At 44.7% G+C, this 26,197-nt stretch overlaps 1 protein-coding gene across 8 annotated transcripts in view; it reads left to right on the top strand.

Annotated features, from left to right (window-relative positions):
- LOC100116596 (1-phosphatidylinositol 4,5-bisphosphate phosphodiesterase epsilon-1) overlaps positions 1-26,197 on the top strand; it is a 120,350-nt gene that overhangs the window by 60,850 nt on the left and 33,303 nt on the right. For 5 of the 8 annotated variants that reach the window (XM_032599048.1, XM_031929727.2, XM_032599049.1 and 2 more), the window contains one exon: positions 13,002-13,070. The exons of 1 other annotated variant lie outside the window; for it this stretch is intronic. The gene's annotated coding sequence lies outside the window, so the exon portion shown is untranslated. The remainder of the gene's footprint in view (positions 1-13,001; positions 13,071-26,197) is intronic. 2 more of the 8 variants (XM_032599053.1, XM_032599052.1) reach the window with 1 other exon arrangement.

Genomic DNA, 26,197 nt, shown 5'->3' on the forward strand with positions numbered 1-26,197 from the left:
TCTTCGTCGCTCATTTTTATCTGAGTTTATGCGAGAGAATATAGTGTTTGCATGCAAAGGAGGCCGTTCACTTGCTCTCTCGCGCGAGTTCGAAGCTTAATAACGTTCACGGGATGCGAAAGGCGTATTTATGAAAAATGTCAGATTGCGAATCCCTTTCAAACTGTACTTTCATGCGCAACGATATTGTGTAGAATGATAAGGCGAATCGATTTTTGAAAATAATGAACTTTATTCGGTTTGACTTTTTTCACAAGCTGAATGAGATCTATGTCAGACTTAATTTTCGCGCCATACCTATTAGAAATAATTAATTTGAAATTTAGATAAGTTTTAACTCTTACAATATTGCATGTCCGCAACGAACTTTCAGCGGGCCGGGCAGGATGTACTGCGAATAGAAATGTAAACGTCGGAACTCGAAGGGTCAAATAACGAATTATTAAAAAATTGTGTATAGAGCTGAAAAATCAACATAACGAGGAATAAGTTTATTCGGTGTATCGAATGTCCTCTTAAAAACCTCTACTACGCTATGAACGAAATTTTAAAGCCGTCAAAATATATTCATCAAAAATCCGGTGCTCCGGTTTGCTTTTATTCGTGGAATAACTCGTCTGATATAAATGCGAATTTCAATCTCCTGCACAGCGCATATTTAATCAAGCATGAAAAATCGAACGCTGTTTTTTGAAAAACGAGACGCGAATCGACACGTTTAATTTGTAAATTACGCGAAAAAAGAAATGATCATTGTACATTGCAGTCATGAAAATTAAATTTTTGGTATGACAGAATTCCGTATAATGCTTGTTATGTCCGATGCGAACACTCGATCACTGCGGAGCCTTGTCACTGTACCTTGCGTAAAAATCATCCATCGCGAGGTGCGAGCGTTCCAGTCACCCTACACAATGGGTTCGCTGACCAAACTTGTGAAACTTACTGTTGCCAAGCTTCTTTCTGTGAAAGGCGCGCGCTCAACTACATTCCGCAAGATTCGAACACGTGTGCGAGAAAAAAAAGAAAACGCGGTGTGTGCTGCCAAGAAAATAGACGAAACGGATATGCGCCGTACATAGGTATATAATGGGAACGCTTACGAAATTCGGGCCTCGAACGCTATTAGTTTACCGCACGCGCGCAGGAGCAGTGTGGTGTGCGGGCTGCAGGTACCTGCATGAATGTTGCATACACACGGGAAATTCCGGTGCTCTGCGGTCTTTTTCTTCCCGTCGTCGTCCGCGCCTGTGGGGGATTCGCGCGCGCGAATATGCACTCTCGTTGCGCGAGTGATATGACGAAGGTCGACAATATACCGGGCTATACGGCTAGGCAACCGGGCCAAGCCGATATTTTAACTTTGTCTCTTTTATATAACTCGCCACTCCTGCGCGCAGCTCTTTGTCATTCTCCCCCGCCCGACCCTGATGGCGCCCTTTTATTTTATCTCCGCTACGTGTCGCTCGCTCTCTATACATGTAGCACTACATAGGCTGTTTTAATCTGTCTGTACGCATGCGTTTGGAATAGCTATTAGTGCGTGCGGGCTGCGAAAAGAGGGAAGCTTATACTTTTCACGTGCGAGCCCGCTGCTCCGCGTGCCCATCGATTCTCGATGCCGCGTCTACATAGGTACACGTATAAATGTATACATATACGTATACTGGTGCGCCGGGGATGTATGTGCATTAAGCAGAGCGTGACCGATGCCGTGTTGCCGCCTGAAACGTTTGACCCCGACAATCGCGAACAAAGCTCCGGAATCGTTATGAAAGGAATGTGCGGCCATTGGAGGGTGCTGATGCCGGGATCACAGTCGGCTGGTATTTCGGGAATGTTTCTGCGGCTGCGTGTATCGTGCTGTTTTGTATACAGCTCCTTTTGTTCTATGTACATCAGAGGCTATATTCCTAGAAATTCGTCGATCCAACCTGGCTACACTGAATTTTTTGTATGCCAAGCACAGCGTGGTCGGAAAGTTTTTCTTCCGAAAATGCACGCGCTTTTCAGCTTTTACTGAAACAACTTTTACACCGCGCTGTAGGTAAAATAATGCGTTCGATTGAGTTTGAACTACGTGCGCGTATGTGTAAACAAGTTCTTTTTATGAGTTGGGGGGTGAAAAGCACGTTAACCGAGAGCGTGATTATACGATGATACGCGTACCTATACGGAGGTATTATAACTCTGCGCCTAGCTGCAGCCGAATTATACGCGTTTCTTACATATGGGCTAACTAATGCAGAAACTCAACTGCAAGAAAGGAGCTCTCTAACGCGTTACATTCTAAAAACTTCCGCAATTTCTGCAGCTCCCTCTGGCAAAAACTCTCGCTCGCCGCTGTGTATATACTTACGATTTATCTCCGCACTTGCACAAGCGCGAGCGACACCAACGGAATGCGAGATGAGAAGTAAAGGACATTGTTGCAGCGAAGAAGAAATTCCGTGGAAGGGTTAACGTGCGCCGATGACTTCACTCTGTATGAGTGTCTAATTGTATTGAAATTTCTATTGTGATTATGAAAAAACTAAATTACTCTCCGCACGATAAACCAAACATAATTCTCCACTCGACTTTCCAATCCCCTAATCGTCACCCGCAGCGCCCGATATTCCCCTCGACGACATGATCGCGCGTATATAGCCAGTCGTTGGAATATTCAAAAAGAAAGCCGCTCTGATACGCGATTTTTCACGTTTCCGTAATTGCCGTAATTGAATCACCGGCGAATAGCGCGCACAGCGCCATTATTCATTTTTGTTTAAGTTTCTTCTCATGCACGCAAACTCTCTCTCTCTCTCTCTCTCTCTCTCTCTCTCTCTCTCTCTCTCTCTCTCTCTCTCTCTCGCATTCCCCACAATATAAAGGGGCGGCGCCGGCATGTGTACCAACAGAGGCAGAAAGCAGTGGCAAACCTGAGGAGAAATCCCGAGCGCTTCTCTCCCTCTCTCCCGCCTGCGCGTATACCTATACCTTCCCTCGCACTTTTCGCTCTTTCCTTTATTTTCGGAAAATCCTGAGGGATGAAGGCTAAGGTTCAATCAAACAGAGTGAAAGTAGTTCAATCTTTTTCGAGCGAAGCCACTGCGCTCGTCCCTCCTGGCTCCTGTGTGCTCTCGCCTCCTAACACGACTCGCCGTTCCTTTATTAACGCAGCTTCGACCGCGTGTCCCGTTTCTGTTCGCGCTGCAGTGAGCCGCAGAAAGAGAGTTGGCTTCGAACTACCAGTCACGCCATAAGGTGCGTAAAAGCTGTAATGCACCGTTGACGCTGGAATCCAGGAATTGCGAGTTCATCCCTGACTGTTAAATTTCACCAGAGCGAGTTTGCTCATTTTTCGCTGAGTGACTATACTCGACGGGACTAAGTTTACGAGAAGTTCCGCTATACTACCTATACCAACTAGATACTGCCGCTCTCCTGCGCGCTTTATGGTTGTACAGCTGCCGTGGCTTGATCGAATGGCGATTTACAGCGGAGAGTGATTTGTGGGCATTTCGAGCGATTCAGGGCAAGGCTAGTTCAGTTACGTGAAAGCACTGCAACGGGATACAACTTGACTAAGTGCGCACTTGCGCTTTCCGATAAATTATCGATCGATGTTTTCAATTTTTAATTACGGCAAAATCAAGACAGAAGGGCGGCCACAAGTATTTCATTGATGTTCTATAATTAACTAAGTTATTACAAACCGCGCGGTCCGGAAGAATATTTTAATTATAGCGGATTAATCAACCCAACATACCCCAAAGAACCGTAGAAGAGTAGAGGCCTCGATTGTGTATACACTGTACGGTATAGTGGCGAGTAGCCAAGTCCAGCTCTGTGTGTACATAAGTCGGGCGACGCTGCACGTATATGGATATGAACTCCGGTCTATCAAAGTCAACACAGAATTTCAACGGCGAACCCAATATCTTAATGCCGGTATTACGCGAATCTAAAAAAAGTTTCTCCCACCGCAACGCCAGCTAACGATTTCTATATACGATCTCATATCGCACCGGCCAACTTTTCAGTATATCGAACTTCATCGGCATCGGTGCGCATCAAAGGCAATATGCCACACAATCGGGGAATTCAATCCGCTTTATCCTGGCTTTTCACTCAATACACTCCACGCTTGATGCTATGCAGTCTATTTCCCAAAAAAAATTAATTAACTCCCGGCTATAGCAAATACTCTCCTAATAACCGAATGCACGGCTAAAAGTTTGCGCGCGGCATCCGAACGCAGATACACGACAAGTACAACAAAAAGTTTGGAGTTGCGTGCATACGAATCGAACGGTCGAGTTTAGCCGGGATGCGTACGATGGCAATCCCACGAGTGCATACGACAATACGCCAGCTAGGCTAGAGTATAATCCCGAGGGATCCAGTAGTGCGCCGCGCGTTTAGAAAAGCGCCTATACAGATGCGCTTGCTTGATGTTTGAATCATCGAAAACATATTACTCGGAACCGGTCAAGGGAAAGCTGACTGTGAGATTTTTTATACCTCATTCAAATATTTTTTTACAGTGCTTGAAGTTTGGGGAGAAAAATGATTGAGGGAAACGTACATTAAAATTCAAATCATCGAGATTTAAATTCGAAATTACATCGTTGATTCACATGGCTGATAGAACTCTGAGCTTTTGTCTTCGTAGAAAAGTTCTTTTATACTCCCGTCGCTGCACCGTTTGCATAGTACGTGCAATTTTCTTTTTTTACACAGTGAAAAGAGGCAGGGCAAACTAGCTCAAATCATCGAAATAAAACCAGCATTGTTCAGGAAAACGGTTTTAAAATGGAAACGTACTTCGGAATTTCATTTACGTAGAAAATACGAAATAATTATAAAAACTAACAATTAACGCATGGTGGGCGAAGCACAAAGTAGTGCAACTACTGCTATGGTCCGACGCTCTAGAAAAGAGAGTATCCCCAAACCTAATTCTGAAATTTCAATCTTCATTTGTTTCTTGGTGACACGAGTGATTTTGCGCATACGATATGTATACGGGAGCCTCGTTCTAGGATTTGAGGCGAGCCAGCGTATTGGGATGAATAATACATACGCCAAAATAATAATTTTGGCGTATCGCCGTTGGCTCTTGAGATATGATTTTCATTTTTATTACTTTAGCTCGACTTTACTGGATTTTGCGATTTCAATTAAGTTTGCTGATTCTTTAGGATCGAATGATTGCTTTGTCCGTAAAATTATTCACCGCATCTATGCCCGTCACCTTTTTATTATGAAGATTTTAAAACGAAACAGTTTTTGTTCTGGCTGACCAAACTTAACGCGTACCGTTTTAATAACGTAGATCTGGCGCATACTTATATTCGAGGAGAATAATAATTTTCAAAATACATAAAACGTAGTATTGTTTGACGTTAATTCCGTGCTGACGTTAATTCATAGGAATAGAAATTTTGAGCAAATATAGCTCAGCTATAGAGTAAAATTTGCTTAAAAATCCAAGCAGAGTAACCTTAACTAAGCTAGTTAAGCAAATTTTGCTTAACTCGTCTCGAGAGAAAATGGCGCGAACAGTGAGATGAATTTAAATATTGTACTGATTATTGCAATCCTTTTTAAATATTCATTAATAAATAATAATAATCAAATGCTGGAAATATTGTAGGAAGGTGTCAGAGGAATCGAACCCCGTACGTTTGAGTGAGAGGCAACCACTCGGCCAATGTGCGAACTGTTGGTATTTCACCGATCGAGAGGCTATGCCTACACGTAAAAAACAGTTGTTAACAGTAACAATAAACTAATACTTTTAGTTAATCTTACCAAGTTCTTGGTGAATGTTCCCAAAAAAGTAGGCAACTTGTCCATTTTTGTATTATACTTACCAAGCACTTGGTAAGATTAACCAAAAATATAATTGGTGCGTATTTCGACAATCGCTTTGTTACTGTTACCAATAATTTTTCGCTTAACTAGTTAAGTAAATTTTACTGAACTAAAAATCAGCAATTCTTATACTTGACTGAGTTCAATAATTTTTTCTCAAGATCTGTATTATTTATAATAAACTTGGCCATACAAATAAATGAATAGGATTGTATAAACTACCTGAATTAATTAGAAATTACATCATGCAGAATAGAATCATGAATGAAAACAGAGTTTTGATCGTATCTTGAAAAAGAAATTTGGTAAAAACTAACGTAAGAATTGATCGATACTTTCGAAAAAATTTGATTGTTAAAAACGAACATGTAATGGATTACATAACGTTGGATGGCGTATATATGTAAAGCCAGTCTAAAGGTGCGCTCAATCAAAGCCTAATAATGCGATTTTTCAATTTAGCCACTCTTACACGCTTCCGCGCATTCCCCCTAAAAGGGAAAGCGAGATTCCTGCGCTCCATTCTCAGCTCTTGTCTGTACCGTCTCTGTATACGCGATTATACACAGCCTTGAACTCTAATCGATAAGCGGGCACGGAGGGAGCGAGAGAATGCTCTCTTACTTTTCCCCCAGTGGCTTTTTACTTTGCAGCCTCTTCTTTTTCCCCTCTAACTCAATTTCGCGCGCGCTTTCCTTCGCGCCAGACTTTTTGTGGAAAAATGCGGTAAGCACGCGGGCACAAAGATCGAATACGGCCTGTACACACACACACACACTCTCTCTCCTCTCTCTTCCACTCCTTCTCTCCAACTGTGTCTATCTCATTTTACGATACTGCGCGAGTTCTGTGTCCAAAATAGCTGGCTGAGATACCGACAATGAAAAGCCGAAAAAGCATTGATAGGCTGTACTTTAAAAATGTATTGGGCAATTAGAATCTTGTGAAATATGTCTATTAATGTTGTTTATTAGTTCTTTTTTTATTTTGTTGTATAGTATCAAAAAAGGATGATTTAACATTCATTTGCTGATCGGGAAATAATATTAAGTATAAAAACACAATATGATTGGAATCAGAGCCTGAAATTCAATTTATAGTGAATATAAATTTATCAATATAATTTATATTCACCCCTTTCAATCGCGGTATTTACTCAACGGTCCACTAAAACAACGTCCTTAGTATTTCCCCTGAAATTTACGGGTAAAAAGTTTCTCACTAATACCTTAGAAAAGTAGTACTACAGCTCAACTATATATTTTTGTTCAATTTGTGATTCAAAAAATTACAACCGATATACGACACTGCTTTTGTACTTTATTTTTAAATACATGATTACGAGGCCTATTGGTTAAATCAGGAATGTATATTTTATTTTGAGGTAAACTTTATTCAATTATAAAATGCACTGCGTGATCAGTGCTCGACTCAAGGTTACAGTAAATGTGAAATGTATAAATTGTGAATATAATGAGTAGTGGTCTTGTCTTGGCTACTGCCGTTCTGGAACTGATGAGCGTCTGCGTCGGTCGGAATCTTCTTGCCTCGGTGCAATAAAAGTCAGGTCAGAAAAGGGACCCGGCGTATACCTGACAGTACCGCCCACTAGTCTGTACAGTACTATATATGTGCTAGTGTACTGTGTGTATGTTGATGCATATGATCGATGTATCCAACAAGGCAATTAAATCATTCACGTAGCTTGCGGAAAACAGGTTCCTTTGGTCAATACGCGTCACTTCGTTTTTCCATCTTCATCGGCGATGAGCGAAAACAAAGAGCATCGCGCATTATGGCCAGACTCTACAAATTGCTTGACGCGGCAATAACAACATAGCACAGAAGTGCACGCTATTAGATTGATGAGAAAAAGCCCGCAAAACCACAGGGTCGGCAACGATATACCTTTCACTCCGATTCCACGGTTCATCATTATTGACATTAAAATGTAGCGTTTATTGCAAGTAGGACAACGGCCAGTCCTCTGCAGTGGCTTTCAATCCGTCAGTCAATTAAATTCATTAGCGAGTCAGGCTCGCAGCTAATTGGCCCTGACAAACGGTCGCGTCGGAGGCGTTGCAATTTCAAGAATCGAATACACCCGCCGCAAAAAGTTTAATAAGCTCGTGACAGCGGCGTGGTTAAAATTTCTTCCGCGATCCTCGCTTCCCGTTGCACATACATACACCACACGCGCAGACCAGCGACATTCTCGGCATGATAATGAAGCTGTAGACAGGTATATTATGCTCCTTATACATGGCAGCGTGTCGGGCGTCCCATCAAAAAGCTCGATGGAAACACTCCCTCTCGTGCTCGACTGACCACGCGGCGCATGTGTACGTACAAGCGCACACTCTACACTCGTGCGCTCCTGTATCCTCGAGCTTGATTCCCACAGCTATACCATATGCGGCTGCGCACGGTAGCTATACACTGCACGACAATTGAACGCGCGCGCCCGCAATTTTTATATCCGCGCGATATTCAGTGCAGCGAGCACAAGGTCTTGCGGTTTGCGCGAGCCAGGCCAATCATAGTCGATTGATCCTTGGCTATTCACTACTATAGCCGATACACGCTCATGCAATGCATCCGTATTCCATACACGTATGCAGGTATATACACCGAGTACTATACATGAGCCATGCTCTACGTCCAATAGACATTTGTGTAGGGGTGCAAGTATCGCGCCGACGGAATTTTGTTCTCTCTTTTGCGTCGAGCAGTTTCGGAGGTGCACGCGCTGAGTGCATGTGTTATACGTATCCGAGCAGCTACTTGACTGATGAGGTATGCATAAACGCATATGCATACACGGGAGCAGTGAAGACGGACCACAGAGGGAAAGCTATACCCGGGAGAGGAAGCGGGAGGCCGGGTAAGAGGGCCAATTGGTTTCAGTTTGACGCAAGAGAGAGGGTATGAGCTGAGTGAGACGACGTGACGATGAGAGAGCGAGAGAAAGGGAGAGGGGTAATATGTGGGGCGGTCGATATGCTAGACTGTGAAGAGAGAGAAGCGAGAGACTGTATCTCATTGACGACTCTATGTATATGCGTCGACGTGGCTCCGTGGTTCCGCGACTACGGATGGAAAGAGGAAGAGAGAAAAGGCCAGACACTCGAAGCATGAGAGAGAGAGAGAGAGAGAGAGAGAGAGAGAGCGAGAGAGAGTCACTGCAGATACATATACACCACAGGGGAGAGGAGCGTCGAAGGCTTTGGAAATTCGCCCTCTCCCGCCTCTACGTCTATGTACTCTCTGTATGTACACAATGCACAGCTTTACATGTCTGTATACCGTATGCAAGTGTGTGTGAATGATGGACAGATGCTCCTGATGCATACAAGTACAGCCGCCCGTAATCGACATCGTTACTGCACCCAACCTATGTATTATATAGCGCCGTCTTCCCGTTCGCCCTACAACACACACACACACACACACAGATAGTCCCGAAGCAAGGAGTCTTGATAGTTGAAGGACTGCTGCATTCCCTTGGCTACACCCGCACTGCTCGAAGGCGGGACTTTCGCGGTTCTTGACAACCTCGACGCTCTCGAGCTCTCTCAATTGAATTAACTCGTTTTCATTGTGACTGGCTATTTTGTAGGTGTATGCATATGCATCAATTCTTGTTGTAGTTCGATTCTGCACGCCGACCATAATACGTTGTAGGCCATGAGCAAGTGTCGCCCATTTACGGAATTGCGTCGATTTTTTTTTCATGACCGTACTCACGAAATTCCGATAGAGATACCGAATATTAATATGTGTCAATTAGTGCGATGAAGCATACCTGTGCTACTACGAGTGGTTACATTGGATGGTTTTCACCAGCGGAAATCGATTTATTTCCTGCTCAAGTATTTATAAGAAGAATTGAAACGCTCACCAAACGCATCAATGTAATTGCGATAATATTTTTACTTCATACTTTATTTAAAAAGTTCACGCTTGAGTTTAAAACTTCTTCTCCATTCTTAAAAACTATAAATAAAGCGAGGGAAAAGAAATTTTGCTTAATTCGTTAACTACATCATTAATCATTGTTAATGATGTAGTTTAATGATGTTATTCATCAGTTTGCGAGCTGGAAATCTGCAATTTCGAGCGAATTACGAAACGGTGCGTTCATCAGTGTTTCGCCAGCTAGATGCGTAAAGGAAACATAGCGAGAGATTATTTGTTAAATGAAAGCAATGAAAATTCGTCCGGGTATTTGATGACGCATGCGTGTCGTTGTGATTATCTCATTAGGTTTACTAGTGCGGACGTAATTCAATCCAAACTGTAACACTCTAATGACAACTCAGCTGTTGAGAGAAGAAAAGATAGAAAATTTGTGACTTCTAGTTTTTCATAACCAGACTTCAATTCAACGCTTGCCCCGCATTATAGCCAGCCGTGATTTTCCACGCATAATATATTCGTATTTGTATAATCGAGTGCCTCCAAAGCGGCCTTATTTGCATGCCGATCCGGTAATAACCATAAATCCCATATGAAAAAGCGAGGTTAAGCAGTTGCGTGGATAAATTTGACCGGGCAAATGATAAATCAATTTTCGTCCGCACGAAAATCCCACACGAGCTATCTCTCTCTCTCTTTGTTACATATCTACAGACGCATTGTACATGTCCCCGTAAAATACATACGCACACGCGCATATTTATTATGTCTGTCTGGCATCATTGTCTCGTAACGTACTTGGCCGGTCGAGAGCTTGACAAATGAACTCGACATCCTTATCTCTCTGTCGCGCAAGCGAGCCTCGACGCAGCAAATACACACATTGTATACACGCACGTTTATAGGTAGATCAAGGATGCCCGAGTCAGCAGCTCGTCACACGCGCGATTTTCCCGAGCGTGTTTCCTTCTCACCGACATGCGGTTCGGTCTTCCTCTTGTACGTAGCACGTGTACGACTTCCAGACAATCGGAGTCTGCGGGGCGGCGCCACTCTGCGGAGACAGAGAGAATTCAATCCGGGACCGATCGTTCGATTGTTGATTCCGCATTTGCCTATGTGGCTCCGTCTCTGATCCCCTCCACGTATTCCCGGCTCATCAAGATAATTACTCGCGACCACGTGTATGCGCACACTTAAACTGAAATCAAATCCCGGCCCGGGAGCTCGGAATTCCCTGCTCATTATACAAGGCTGGGTTTCTGCAATATATGCCTGTGTTCCTGCACGATATACGGCTGCTATAAAAGCTACGACGTATTATACGATATTGCTTTATCGTTCTACAGAAAACTAATCGCCCATTTTGAAGATTCTATAAGAAACCAATTTACCACTTGTCGGCTCTCGGGTCTGCCGTGCTGGTAAACGAGACGCATTAGACTAATGAAATCCAAAAAATATGCAAAACCATAGAGCTCATTTATACGCTGATTCGATGCTTTTCCGCTTCTGCATGCGCCAAATGAACACTTGCCATCGAAAGGACGGAAATCCCTGATTGCATTTTCCGCTCCATGTGATTGCAGACTCATTCTGTCGCAGCTACACTATGCGCGCGGTCTACATTATATCCCCCGTCGTGTTCTTCTGCAGCGAACGTCAACGACGTTTGCATTCGCGAGATACCATTACGGTTGCATAGGGTTTATAGTTATAGCGGGTCCCCTCCATTATACATGAGCGAGTCGTCGACGATCAAAACTCACTCACATGCAGGAGATGATCCTGAATTGGAGGATGGACGTCGCGTGTGTATTATTCGAGGAAGCGCCGCGCGAACAGCCGCTCGATCTTCATTTGCCGCGCAAGTGTCACGAAGGTCCAGAGCAGAGTATAGAGAACGAACTAACGGCCGAGCGAGCGGTTATATGGGATTCTAATAATAGTTTCTTTGAGAAATGGCGGACTGATTTGCGGTCTGCGCCGTACTATATATAGCTACATTGATGCTGCTTTGTTGCTTAATATCTGGGAGTTAATTAGAATAGCCAATTATGCGTAGAAGAATGCTGTTGGAAATTTAACGAGGAAAGCCTCCGAGTTCTTCGGCGTTTCTTATCTCTATCGTATAATTAGGCGTGTACGAAAATTAACGCTGAAAGGCAATCATCTCAAAGAAATTTCTCACGTAATTGGGAACTTAAAACTATACTTATATTTGCATTCATCTTACTTATCTGTCATCAGAATCGATCACATAAGAACTAGACAAAGATTCGAATCCCGCAGTATCTATGTCAATAGCTCGGAAGACCGATAATTGGTTCTTGAATGCGGTTGTATGAACTAGCAAAATAATGGTCGCGTGTCTGTTTTGTGTGTGACACACACACACACACACACACACACACAAGAATTCACATTACAGGATCAATAGAATGCTCAATAAAACGGGTGGAGCTCCAGATCGTAACGGGGATTAAATCTGTTTATAGAGTTACGCGGTGATATTTCCCGCGATGAACCCACAATTTCCACATTCTGTGGTCTTTCTACGCTATAAGTTCAACGCATTTTTCTTATAAACGCACACCTTATTCCACCTTTACCCAAGGGCTCAGAGTTACAAATTATTCCGTAAGTGAGTGATGCTAAAAAAAACCCTAGAGAAGTCTCACATTTTTATGTTTGGGCTGTTCATCAGAAACGTTCACCTTCCCCACTGCGCGCATACATACACCAATGTATGTATAGATAATACCCCAGCATTCAGGCAAGAACAGACTGCCAACGAATTGACGAGCGTATGATTTCCAGCGGCGCAGCCTGAATAACTTATGCGCGGAGCAGTTCGGTGGTGGCGTCTTGTTCGGGAGGCGACGCTGCGTAGCGTCATCTACTTCGATGGGCTGAGCCCGGTAGCTCGAGTATAATAGGGGAGGGAAATTAGGGATAGTCAATTGCCGTGCTTACACGTATGTGCGTGCGCGGGTACAAGCTGAATTCAGAATCGGCGAACTTGATAATTGAGAAGCCAGTCGCACTCAGAATTTAAATCAATTAAAACTAATTTCTCAAAAAACGGTTTTCACCAAAATTTCTCTTGGTGCTATTACTGAACTTTTTTGATGATTTCAATGTAATTAAGTAGTTATAAACAGCATGTTTAAACCTATAAAATACAGATACTAATTGACATTTAACATTTTATGTTTTAGGTAAAAATTCGAGTCGGACAGATTTATTAATTTCGTTACACACAGCTGTCGCTTATAAGGTAACATAAGGTACATTCCCTCAAATTTTCAACTTCTAATGCATATCACAATCCGATTAGAATAAGATAACCTCCAGCATTGAAATCGATAAGACTTCGAAAAGCACAAATGCACTTAAGTATAACATAATTCAAAGATAACAGAGAATAGAATGTCTAAGAAAGTAGCTCATAGAATGAATAAAAAGCTATACAGCGAAATTCATACTTGAAATTCATACTACACTCTTCTCCACTTTTCACTTTTCCATTTCGCTTGAAAATCCTTTCATCTCACCAACTTTGCGCGGTATTAGGATACACGTTCATCCGAATCCTCGAAATTAAGCGAAAATTGAATCGGTTTGCGCGGAAGATTGAATTACATAGAGAGCGCGCGTGTGTGCGCGCGCCGGCTAGAGGGTCGCCGTTAAAGTGAGGGAGGAAGACTCTCGAGTGGTACTCGCTAACGTATGTGTGTATACGCTTGCATGGGCTTATGTAGGCAAAATGAGCCAATCAACCAATTACTCGATTACTTGCATGCGGCGTGAACAATGCGCTGGTGATTGGAGAGACTGGTGGATTGGTTCACCGCTTATTTGCAAACATGCACACGCTACTGCTAGCACATATAGGCATACGCGCCGTCCTGTCTCCTAGAATTATGCCTTTTCATCGAAGTTTTAGAATGTGCTCTCTGCCTTTTTCATGCCGAGTTCTATTTTCTCAGCGTACTATATGATTTTCTTAAAAAACGACAGTCCCGGAGATTTTACGTGTGATAATAATACAATGCTACACTGTAGCGTACTCGGCAATAGAAACGCGATGAATGGTAAAAATAGCAATATTTTTAAACGACCAAGAGTTCAAAATCAATCGCATCGAACCATTTCGAGGCGTCGAAATGGATGTGCACATGAAATGTAGCGAAAATCGTCGCGCTCGATTGGTAACCCTCCCAGAGCCAGATACAGGACAGGAAAGCCACAATCAAATCCGAGTTCAAACTACGCGGAACATTGATTCTCACAAATGCCATAGCTTCCAACCAATCTAAAATGACTGCAAGTTTGAAACGTGCGTGTACTCAATCGAGCAGCGAACGAAGACGCAAATTGGCTTGTTGCTATCACTCATGGCATGATGAGTAAATAAGAAGAATATATTTTATGTTATTTATAACATTATTCGTCATTTTTCAAACAAACGACAGCTATACGTGCGTTAACTCGAGGACGCTTTCGATTAAGCTTGCGGGAAGCGTCAAATTATGTCAAACAGACGAAGTGCCGGACTTTAAAAAATAGATTAAGAAGTCGAATGACTTAGAGTTTAAATGCCTGCGCGGCATCGCTCAGCTCCCACTTGACGGCGTATCTTTAACTTTCCGAGGTCGCCGAGCACCCGAAGAAGCGACGTAAACTTTTAAGTGAATTTTCTTCCCGCCGCAGGAATCGCCAACGTAAAAATTCGGAGTGTCAACTTTGCCTCCATCCTCTCTGCTTTTGCTCAATTTTTATCCTCGCGCAGCAGTCGTTAAACTTGTGGCTTCAGCCGAGGCACGTTTGCAGAGGCCGAACTCGCGCGCGTCTGATCCATAAGCGATGTATCGCATACACGCACGGGTTATATGCAAAGCGTATATTCATAAGAGTGCGGCCGGAGGCCACGCACCGGTGCGCGTTAAGAGTTAGATTCTCGAATAAACTTTATATACCTCGTAAGTAGCGCCTGGAGCGTCGAACCTAAGTCGAGTATAAGAAGTAGTTCGAATCGAGTTCGGCGCGCCGCTGATATGTATCTCGCGCACCTGTATCAGAGGGCGCTTCTTCTTGCACACGTTTCTCCATTAGCATGCTCGTTTGGCCTGTCTCCTTCGTCACTTGACCCAATTGGCTCCGTCGTGCCGCGCGCGGCGTCGGTCGGCCCTCGCTCGCTCGCCACAGCGACGCGACGACGTCGCAATTACGCGGCACCCCGGAAATTGAGGAGCGGCAGGCGAGGCGTGCGAGCGTGTATGTACGAGCCGCACAGACCGCTACCGGCGTCCCTTACAACGTGATTCAATTTTTTCCGCCTGTTGGAACATCCAGAAAGTGGACGGGCGATGGTTTTATTTGATTTTTATCACGCCGCAAGGGAATGCTCAATTTTGTGTGTGCGCGCAGTGGGTGGCTTTCCACTTTCCCAATTATTATTGCAACGCGCATTCTCGCGACGATCGTGCTATATAACTGAGAACGCACGTCGATTTGATTTAATTGTGCCTCGGTTGATGTAGCGTGAAATTTCCAGCATTGACCGGAGAATTTATACTCCCTAGTGCGATTGTATGCGTGGCTTCATTAAATCTGCTTCGGAGTGTGTACTTGTCGGAACCGATGATTTTGGGTCAATTAATATTCGATTCCAGCCTGTTGAACTGTGTTCGAGTGTCGGCAGAGACACGCAGTCGCAAATTAGATTAAAATTTACACTCGTGTACATTTTCTTTTGCTTGCATTTTCATTACGATGGATCAATTAATTTGTACGCAATATTGAACTCGGGCCCTCGTTTGAATGCGCAAACAGCATAAACAGTTTCACACGCTAAAACTAGTATGCACGAGTTGACGATAGCTGACTCCCTACGTTTGCGCTTAGCTAAACACAAGAGCGCAAAGGGCCAGGCACACTTTACAAGGTATTTCGACTGAATAAAACACGCAGAGCGCCACGACAAAAGCTCGGTCTCTCTCCTTTTCCCAAAGAAAAATACGGCAATCGCCAACTCGCGTGCAGCCCGCTGTTCCCAGCTTATAAAACTATAACTCGCAGAGAAAATTCTGCAGTTTATATTCTCTGGTAACTATTTACGAACTAGAAAAAGTAAAAAGGGCTTCGCGGGATTCATGGTCGCGGCATAAATTTTGGCGCGCAAAAATATAAAAGTTTCACCTGGTTATGCCTACGTCGCGAAAAAACGGATAAGCCTTTTACGCTTGCCGCGCTTACGCGAATATTTCGTTAGGTTTCAGCGCGAAACGTTATGTAGGTTAAAAGGCATGCGCAGCAACGGCCCGCACTCGGTGCTGCGGAGCATTTGCGGTGAGCTCGACTCTCAGTCGATGGCTGCTGCGTTTACTCGTAACAATGGGGGATACAAAAGTGCGAAAGCGGGAACTTTGTCGGAAAAACGGGATAAACTGCTGTTTCTACAATTACTGCGCGGGATGAGGAAACGCAAATTATATACAAATGGAGGATTACTTCGTTGGACACGTTACATATCTATATTGTTGACTAAGCGAATAATTCATCAACTGAATTGAAAGGGGCCGCAAGATAACCCTCAGTAGGATGAAACTTTGGATTATTTAGAGCTAATGCAGAAGCGAGATTGGATGATGAGCGGGTAATCGAATGAAAATCACGTCACAATTAAATAGCGCCATTCGAGCGGTGCAATGAGCTTCAGAATTAATTGACGCGATGATAAACGGTAAATGCAGACGATTAGACACTATCGGCATCAAAATTCGATACTCTCGCCATTATGATCAACACTGCGACCGAGTCACGAACTTTCGACGTTTCTTGATCTCGCCAGGCATCGACCCACTCCACGTTTAATTAGCACAAAGAAATCCAACCAATCCGTCCCTTCCATTCGCATAAGTCGGCGAACGGTTTGTAAATCCGAGAGTCTTCTGGACGACAAAGAATATATTCGAATATATTTTGCAAAAACAAAGAATCTTTTAACATCGAATAGTCTCAGAGCGATACTAAATGATAATAAGAAGTGAAAACAAGTAATTATAAAGTGCTAGTGATTTTACGGCGATGGAAAAAAAGTTACGAAAATTCAAAAATCTGAAAACCTAACTGTTAGGACGCTTGGATTTCTCCATATTTTAATCCAATTTTCTTAACAGTTAAGAATTCTTCTTTGTGTCAAGGATTCTTTTCGCGCGAACCTCGCAACTAGTCCCGGAGTACAAAGGAAATGAGATCTCTTCGTCGAATCGAAGGCACTTTTGCAGCACCGGCAGCCAGAGCGCCCGGGTGAAAAAGAGAGGGAGAGAGAGGTACGGAGTCCTGATGCGATGCACCTTACGACTTGTGCGACGCCGCGCGCATCACAATGGCTCGAAAAGTCCGCGAAAGAGAGAGGGAGTACGCAGGGTATATAGCAAGAGAAAACAGATCCTATCGCCTGCGCCCTCTGTTGCCCCCTTTTGATCGCGCTTTCCCCCCTCTATCTCTCTCTTCCTCTCACGCTCACTTTTTATGCTCCCAGCTCTAGGACTGGATTACTGCTTCTCATTGTAGTATGACAGAGAAAGCCTTTACGTCTTTGTGCTTGCGAGCAAACGGCAAGTGAGGAATCACCAAGCGACGATTTACACAGCGTATACGGTTACGCCAGGGCTCTTCTTTCGGCTGGAAGATCGCAGGTTGCTTTGTGAAAGTGGAGAGGTATGAAATTTTCGACCGTCGGAAATCCAGACTGGATCAAAGTAACTTATACAGAAGAAAGGAGTCGATGTTCTAGATGAACTCGGGAGTATTTTCCGATACGCAGCTAGATTACTTTGCTAGATATCTCTCGAGAAATAATTCTTCTCGATGCCAAGGTGAATGGTATTCCGCAGAGCGGACTTCAATCAAGCGTAAAAGATTTTTAAACGAACTTATTACGTTCACGTGTACATAGAGGCAGCACGTGCGCAGCATACAGAGCTCCGCGTAAAAAGCCTTGGACGCTAATAAACTTTGGCCCCCGAGCGCATTTATTACAATAGAGGATCGCGCACGCGCGCAATAAAATGAATTACCCTTCCGTGGATTAAAGTATTATATCTCGCGAAATTGGCCATGTGGGAGTATGAAAAGAAGCTTGCAGCGTCCCGCCATATTCCAGCGTTTTTCAAATTGACGAAGAGCCGCGCACGTGCTCCTTCGCGCCAGGGGACAATGATCAAAAGCGCACGAGTGTTGAAAAAAGCCAGTCTGCTTAGCAACGAGCTCACGTATAGCTATAGGCTGAAAACCGTCGTGAAGCACACGCGCACTACCGGCGTGCGTACTAATAGGCGCTAGTCAGAGGCGGAACGAGAACAAATGTCAAGCTACAACGCTGCTTTATGTCACCTGCGCGCCGGATGTTTAGAGCGACGCGAGAGCTTTTTGGAGGCTGCGTAACGAAAAAAAGTGAAATGCGGCATCACGAGAAAAGTCTCGCTTCAGGTGTGAACGAAACGAAACAAGCTTAAAATTCGACGCGTGCTTTTATGGTCGTCAGCGTGAAAGCTACCGTTGTGAGTGCTTTGAATTATTATTATATAATATATGTTGCTGTGGTTTCGAAAAATTAATATTTCTTTATAATAATAAAATAATAGGATTGTACGAGTACCTGTCGTAATGTCGCTTTTTTTGCTCGGCTACTGCATAACGGCGTGTCCCGCTAGCTCTGAAAAATGAAATAGTATATTGTGCAACTACGGGGGGAAAAGGGCGATTTCACCCGAGGTAGAAATTGCCCTCCACCCCTTGTTGCACACTGTACTTTTTTTGACAAGTGCCTGTAAAGACCCGTTTTCATGCATATAGAGTGAATGGTAAGTTGCGCATTATGAGTCGTAAACCACTCTCTTTAAAAAAATATCAATATTTTTCAAAAATTTGATTACTTTTGAGTGTTTTTGAGTGTTTATGAGTAGCGGGAGGGAATGATTTGGTCCCGCACGCTCGAAATGAGCAGCTTGTCATTCACTTTAGAGGCATGGAAACGGGTCTTTTTCATGCACGTGTTAAGAAAAATACAATACTTATAGGTATAATGGGACAAAAGTATTTTGTATTCCAGGACAAAGAATAAAAATGCTCCGCGCGTATTTGCAATCTCCGAGTACGGATGGAAAATCAGAAAAATTCAGATCAGCTGCGCTGATGACGGCGCGCTTACAACAGCTTTGAATCGAAATGGAATAAATCAATGTTATGCAGCTAAAAGTCTCGGTTAAGATGCAAAGGTATTAATAAACCAAAGTGGAACGTTAAAAAAAATCAATATCAATGTTGAGTCCCAGTTTGCAGAGCCGTTTTATGCGCTAAACGCACTCGTTATCTATTAGCAGCAATCAGATTTCTTCGTCAACTCGCGGCTGCAAAATAAGATTATCGCTCATCCACGCAGTGTACGGACGCATCGCTACAACGCGATATAGATATGCAAATCGGAAAAACTGACCTCGCTCGTGCATCGGAAAAAAATATTTCGCACAACCGCAGAGCACTCAGCTGGTGCGAAGCAGTGCATGCGTCACACAGCAGCGCGCATAAAAACCGCGCACTCGAAAAAAGACTCTTGTAGCGGCGGGCCATCATCGTAAACCCTTCGCGCGGCCCATCGACACGCCATTGGCAGCCCATTAAAGCCGCACGCGTATTATGACCGGCGATAATCCTGCGCTCCGTCGAGAAGAACATACACGAACGCGCCCCGATATTAAACAAGCTGCGCCGGGCGCGCGTTAATCTACCGGAGATTATATGCGTATAGCCAACGCTCGCGCAGGTGCTTGATAAACCCAAATGACATGGGAGCAGACTGTGCAACACATTTCCTGTCTCGAGGCTCGCGATCTCGCCTCCGAAGATAATTAATAATAATTAATACTATGGGAAGTGTGCCTGTGTGGGTGGTAGAGAGAGAGAGAGAGAGAGAGAGAGAGAGAGAGAGAGAGAGAGAGAGAGAGAGAGAGAGAGAATTGAGATCCAGCGCGTCAGGAAAGACGAGGCCGCGCAGATGAGAGCACGTACATTCTACTGTACCTCGATGGGGAATAGTGTGTCACCTCTGATGCGCGCGTAACGCGAGAGATCGTAGCGCTGTTCACCTGGAATTCCGATAATGGACGCGAGCTATTCGTTTATCGTCGTGCCGTTGGCATAGAAGTTCATACTTTTTGTCCTAATTAATCAATATCGTGTGTTTGCGCGCTGACAAGAAATCGATAGCCTGTTTCGACTACGTAACGAAATGTGATTGGATTGGGGCATTAAGCATTAGTGTAACGAGAAACTGCGGCCTCATCAACGAACTTCTATTACAAACTCCCGCCTGACCAGGAGTGAAAACGGCTGACGCAGGACCTGTCGTTTTGAAAATCGATGTTACAATTACAATGTAGGCCTGCTGACCTACAGCTGCCCACCGTATAGCCTTAAATAATTCAGGTAAATACACGCACGTGAACCTGGCACACTGTAGCCTAACACCGCCACAAGTAGTACGACGCGCGCTTGGTCAGACCCGCGAGTCGTCGTCGTCGTCGTTATTGCAGTGCAACACTTACTCATCGGGAAACCAAGAAAACTTTACGGAGGCGCGCTCATCTGCTGAAGAGAAAAAATGAGACTCTAAACGATCCTCCGTGCATTTGATTAGTTTCCGCGCGAGAAAAGTTTTTCAGACCTGCGCTCGCCCAGCCGCACCATCCAGCCTTGAAAGTTCTCATCATATCTCGCGAAGATGCGAAGAAAGCGGCCCCGCTTCTTCACGGCCAGCTAGTGAGGCGCGTAATAAAGGAGCCGCAGAAGAATGAGAAGAACGACGCTCGGTCGCAGAGTAAATCAGAAAGTCTCGAAGAAAACTACTTTTTCTCTCGGGCAAGTTTATATACGACGGGATATCACAGCTGCTGCGATACTGATGCGAATCAAAGTCCAGACTCGCACGTGTCTTTCGATGAAAATAAACAAACCCACAAGCAAAATGTTGCGAAGAGGATTCGTGGCTTGTGGAATCGTGTGAGCCTAAGAGGATGGCGCAAGCGGAATTTTTCAGAGCGAGACGGATTCTTCTCTCGGTAGCTATACACACGTGCTGCTTCCCGACATCAAGAATTCAATTGTGACGCACTCGAGACCGGCTGTCGCTGTCCCCTCTGGCGCGCGGGATTCTATATCTTTTCACGCGCGGACTCAAGAATCACGTACGACTTTTGTGACTGTCGCGCGGAACTGCGATGCTCATGCGCGCAGCAATATTGTCGTTCGAATTTCCAGATCTATTATCATAACGCAGTCCGGCCAGTCTGGATTACAAATATTTTCTGCGCAAGAAGCTCTTCGAATCAGAGCAAGATTACAGTTTTCTTAACTCCTGCAACTTAATGCGTCTTTTATTTTACGACCCTATAAAGTAAGAATGACTTTGACTACATCTATGCGTATACTGTATGTATTTTCATCCAACCTGTGCTGTTTTTTTCCTTTTTATGCTCGCCCACAAAAATTAATTGAGCCAACTGAAAAAGACGTCTAGCAGCGTCACGGGAAAAAATTCCGCGAATTAAATTCTTCGCTCGAGTTATTTATATGGGAATATGGCTCTTAAACGTTTTTATGACCACTGGTTAACTCCACATTTATAGTCCATTAACTGATTTAGCTCTCGTCTCGCCGTCTCCCATGCTAATGGCGTGATTTCATATAATAAAGGACGGTATAACGCTGGAAAATAAAAAGAGGCACCGTTGTCAAGCTCGGGGCAATTCATCTGGCGCAAAGCGCGCTTTCTAAAACAAGTTCACTATTATTCAGAGCTCTATACACCAGAAAAATGTTACCAAGCAGGCAGCTGCAGCGATAAACTACCGCAAACACGTTCGCAAAATCAACTCGGACTGTGTGCGCACTCTCTTTTGGGATGAAAGCACTGCTAGTACGTTTGCATCCATGGCGTAATTTGTTTCTAGCTTCAAAAGCCTCTTCCCACCTCAATTATTCGTCGCCGTCGTACTATTTACGCGCGTCTCGTACCAGCTACGCTGCATCTAAAAGTTTCGGGAGAAAACACGCGTATGATACGATTTTGTTTAGGAAGGTCTCAGAATACCAGCTCTCGCGAGCTAAATTCACTCTCATTGCTCGCATATGCTTTTGAGATCAGTTTATGACGCATCTATCTACGCGTGCATTGCACACCGCCGGAGTTGTACAATGTCGGGAATGACAAGGATTACCAACTCGTCGTTCTACAGCGAAGACGAAGTAAGACGGTGGGATTACTTCTGAGCGCTTGTCAAATTATTTTGCCTCTACAGCGAATTGCAACATTTCTAGAATGCTGCGAAACGTTTTTACGAGGCTTGGTGCATTTATATCTTCATTCGCAAACCCATGAATCATGCTGGGATGAAGAAACCTGCGAGCAGAAGCTTTGGCCGATCGAGATCAATTCAAAAGCACAACTAACAGCCCGGAGAAGTTACCATTATGTCTCTCGACAAAGGGGAGAGTTGGGTAATAAAACTGAGAGCTGCAAGAAACAGAAACAGAGAGGGGAGGGGGGAGAAAAAGAGAAGAAAAGAGAAACAGCAGAGCGTCGCCGAAGCGTAAATCTTATGCTCCTTATTATGCAGGAAATAAAGGGGCGCGCGGGAGCTGCGTGTCAAGAAGGCAGCGCTAACAATTTCCCCCGGCCTCAGGCTCCGCGCACAATAGACGGCAACGGCTCTACTCTCATTGTCATACGGCACCCCAAGAGCGTTATTCCGTCCTATTATCCGCGTTCGCAGAGCTTTGTATACAACGGGAAACCTGGAAACAGCCGTTTATTCCTTTCTCATATCTGCCGCTGTCTCTCTCGCTCCACGCTGTCGCAAATTTTCACGTCGCGCTCTCGCAGAACAAAAACCGCGCAGCCGCCAACGGAGGAATCGTGTGTAATAATGAAAAATGCGTGCTTTCATAAAATGCAGCAGCAACACTGCACCCGCATACGCAATGAAAAGAAAGGTGCGCGACAAAAGTTTGCGAGCGCGCACGGTATATGCTCGCGGAACCATGGTCATCAGAGGCTATTTAATGGCCGTGTGCATAACAACTATAGTTAGCGCGTTCCCCTTTCAATCCCGGCACGACGTATACGCGATGCGAGAGCACAGCTCAGTTTCTAATTCATCCGTACGCTTCGTTCTCGCTCTCCCAGGTGAGTCGGCGACGGAGCAATTCCGACGTCGCGACGCTCGGCAAATTTACTCGGATCCACTACTAAAACTGCGGATAACTCGCTCCGCCGCTATATATAATTGCGTGCGTATGGCGCCGAACAAGAGCCGCGATTTCATACACACGCGGCTTTGTCCTCGTCAGACTGAACCGGAAATGCAAGCCTGCGTACCTATATTGAATAGGGGTATTACTTTTTAACGCCGTCATGCCAATCGACGTTAGGCGTTGTCAGAAGTTTATACGATATACGACGTATACGGCTAATCATCCTCGAAGGTAGGGCGCGCAGACCGCTGCAAAGTTTTCATTAAGATGGCTCCATCAATAGCTGGTGGAGATAAATGACGTGGATGAGACGACAACGAGGACGACGACGACGAGGTCGCCGATGATGATAGAAGCGCTCTAGGCGGTGTCAGTTAACGTGTAGAGAAGAGCCAACGAGAATGCGGAGCGCGCGCTCTTGGGAGCCGAAACTTCTGACAGACGTGTTTCACCTCGACGCGGTCCGAAGTGTACATGATTTGTGAAGGTATCGATGAGCTCGACGACGCCTTGAGAGACGATGACGCAGCCACCCTCGGTATACAAGCTGCAATACAAGGGATGTATATTAGCCGAGAGGTCCTTCGATATCGATTCCGCCGCCTCTCGGCTGATTGATGTCATCCCGATGGCTCCCCCGAGGACGCTGATGACCGATTCTTATCGTGCGCGGCGGCCAAAACTGCTTAGCCATAATATGCATGAGACTAATGCGCCCCACCACGGCATGTATGTATACTATTCTCAGCTTGGTGATACGATCGAGAAAAAATGGGAGAACCCAAAAAAAGAAAACAGCTTGCTCGCCAATAACAAAGTTTGGAGAATTTCTCGGTCCCGGGCAAATTAATTAACGCGAGCTATGTCGAGAATTCCATCGAGCCATTAAATAAGCTTCCTCTCCTCCAAGGAAATAGCCGAAGCGCATCGCAGCACCAACGGCGCGCATACTGGCATAATCCGCCATTAGTCCGCTTAGCCATTCATCGGCGCTTTCAGACCGGAATTTCGCCGCCTCGTGACCGGTACACTGCTGCATTCTGTCCAATTTATTTAATATGCGTGTCGCGCCATCAGCTCGGCCCGGTCGCGTCGGAAATCGCGATCGCGAATATCGAGATCCCCTATAAGCAGTGCCACCGAGCCACCGCGCCGAGGGATAATAATTGATGAAATTCGGTCACCGCACGGCCATGCGGACACGTGTACATTATACGCACCTCGTACGGGGAAAATCGCCGCGGCCATTTATCGCTGCTCGAGCGACAAAGCGTCGTGCCAAAAGTGCCAAACGCATGAAGTATAATAGACGCGCGAGTGGCGTGCTGTATACTTTTGTATATGCACACACACTCTGTACGAGCGACTTGGAGCGATACAATGGACGGCCTAGTGCGCAACTCGTGGTAGACGACACACACACACACGTACACATACTGCTACAGGTTCGCTATACGCTCGGTTCTCTAGCTACATACCTATAGCTCTTCCAGTTTGCAAGCACAATGGGTCCGCGTCAGCGCGTGCGCAACGAACCGCGGACAGAATTAATATTTAATTGGTGTAAATTATAGCTCTGCTATACCAGAAGAATCGCGTGAATAAAGCTGTTGCCAATGGCGTTATTGTTGAGTATCGTGTTACATGTTATTTGGATTATTGCCATACTTTCACGTTTTATTTTACTTCCGAGAACTCGTCTCTCTGCTGCATCGCGCGACGGATACGAGTAATACAGCAGTTCACGGCGACCCCTTCCCTCGGAAGCACTCCGAGTAAAAAGAACGATGGAAAGAAAAGGCTCAAACGAAGTCCGAGTGTTATAGTTGCGAGAGCGAGTTTAATTCCTTTCAGGCAAGTTGTTTTACACAGTATTATGGCACGCAGCGGCCGATTGATTCCGTAGCGAAACTTTGCAGTTATGGAAAAATATGTTTCAGCGTCAAAATATGTCAGCGTGTGCTCCGACGGCACGAGCGGAATCTTGAGAGCTTGAATGAATTTTGAGGTATGCGCAGGACCAGCGAAAGGCAAGCCAGAAATTTCTCTCGTCGCGAGTTCTTCGAGGGAGCGATGCGTCATTGAAATTGCGAAAGTAGCTGCGTTAGCCCTTTCGAGCCAGCTGTGCGGAAATTCTGAATGCTCGAAATCCGCTTACCGCAAGGAAAAGTTCATGCCTATACGTATATAGTTAATGTAGCTCACAATGAGCTCTACAAGCAATACATAATATAATAGGAATAACAATTATCTCGCGAATGTTCCACTTTTTGAACCATGACCTGTAGATAATTCCACGAATGCGCGCGGTAAACGTCTAAAATTACGGGCATGGGTAGCGCTCCCTTGCCTGATGAAGTTCGATTGACAAATCAATGTTTCGATGAATATCATTCGCTGGTGTAACCCAACGTTACGTGCTCTCTTTGTTTTCCAATCATCCCTAGATGACACACGAGCGGCTAAAGTAAGCGAGGCGCACGCACTCGTTAAATCGCGTGGGCAGTGTATGCTTGTTTGCTTTTCATCTACCGACAAACTAATCGAAGCAAATAATTGGGTGTCACCTCGTCGCCACAGCTGCAGTTTATGCCTCATCTTTCGTCGTCATCTATCGTACACGCAGAGGGATTCACATGTCGTAACTGCGTGACTCTTGGGCAAGAATAGTCTAAGGGTCTGCTGCGATTAAACAGGCTGCAAGCCATGTTGATGAAATATTATACTATTTTTTTTCTCGCTCATAGTCACAGAGGTTTAACTAATCATCGGAAATTTTTTAATTAATACCGATGACGCTCCTCGTTAGCACTAGTTATGGTTATGGCACTGGGTGTAAGTTTTTAGCTTGAAACGCACATTTTCATCGCAGCTGTATCCGTGCTCAAAGTTGCCTTTCAAGTTTCGCTCAAAGGGCTTTCGTAGATTAATTTTCCTTGCGATATTGAATGCTAATGATGAAGAGCTTACGGGCCATAATTAGAGAGTGCCAAATAAAATCAAAAGCGAAAAAGCACTCGCCGTTCGCAAACACGGCCGAAAAGAGCGAAACCCGTAAATGAGGAAATAAAGCCAGAGTATAGCGACAGAGCGCAGT

This window comes from Nasonia vitripennis, chromosome 4 (assembly GCF_009193385.2).
Source record: "Nasonia vitripennis strain AsymCx chromosome 4, Nvit_psr_1.1, whole genome shotgun sequence".
NCBI classification, from domain to species: domain Eukaryota; kingdom Metazoa; phylum Arthropoda; class Insecta; order Hymenoptera; family Pteromalidae; genus Nasonia; species Nasonia vitripennis.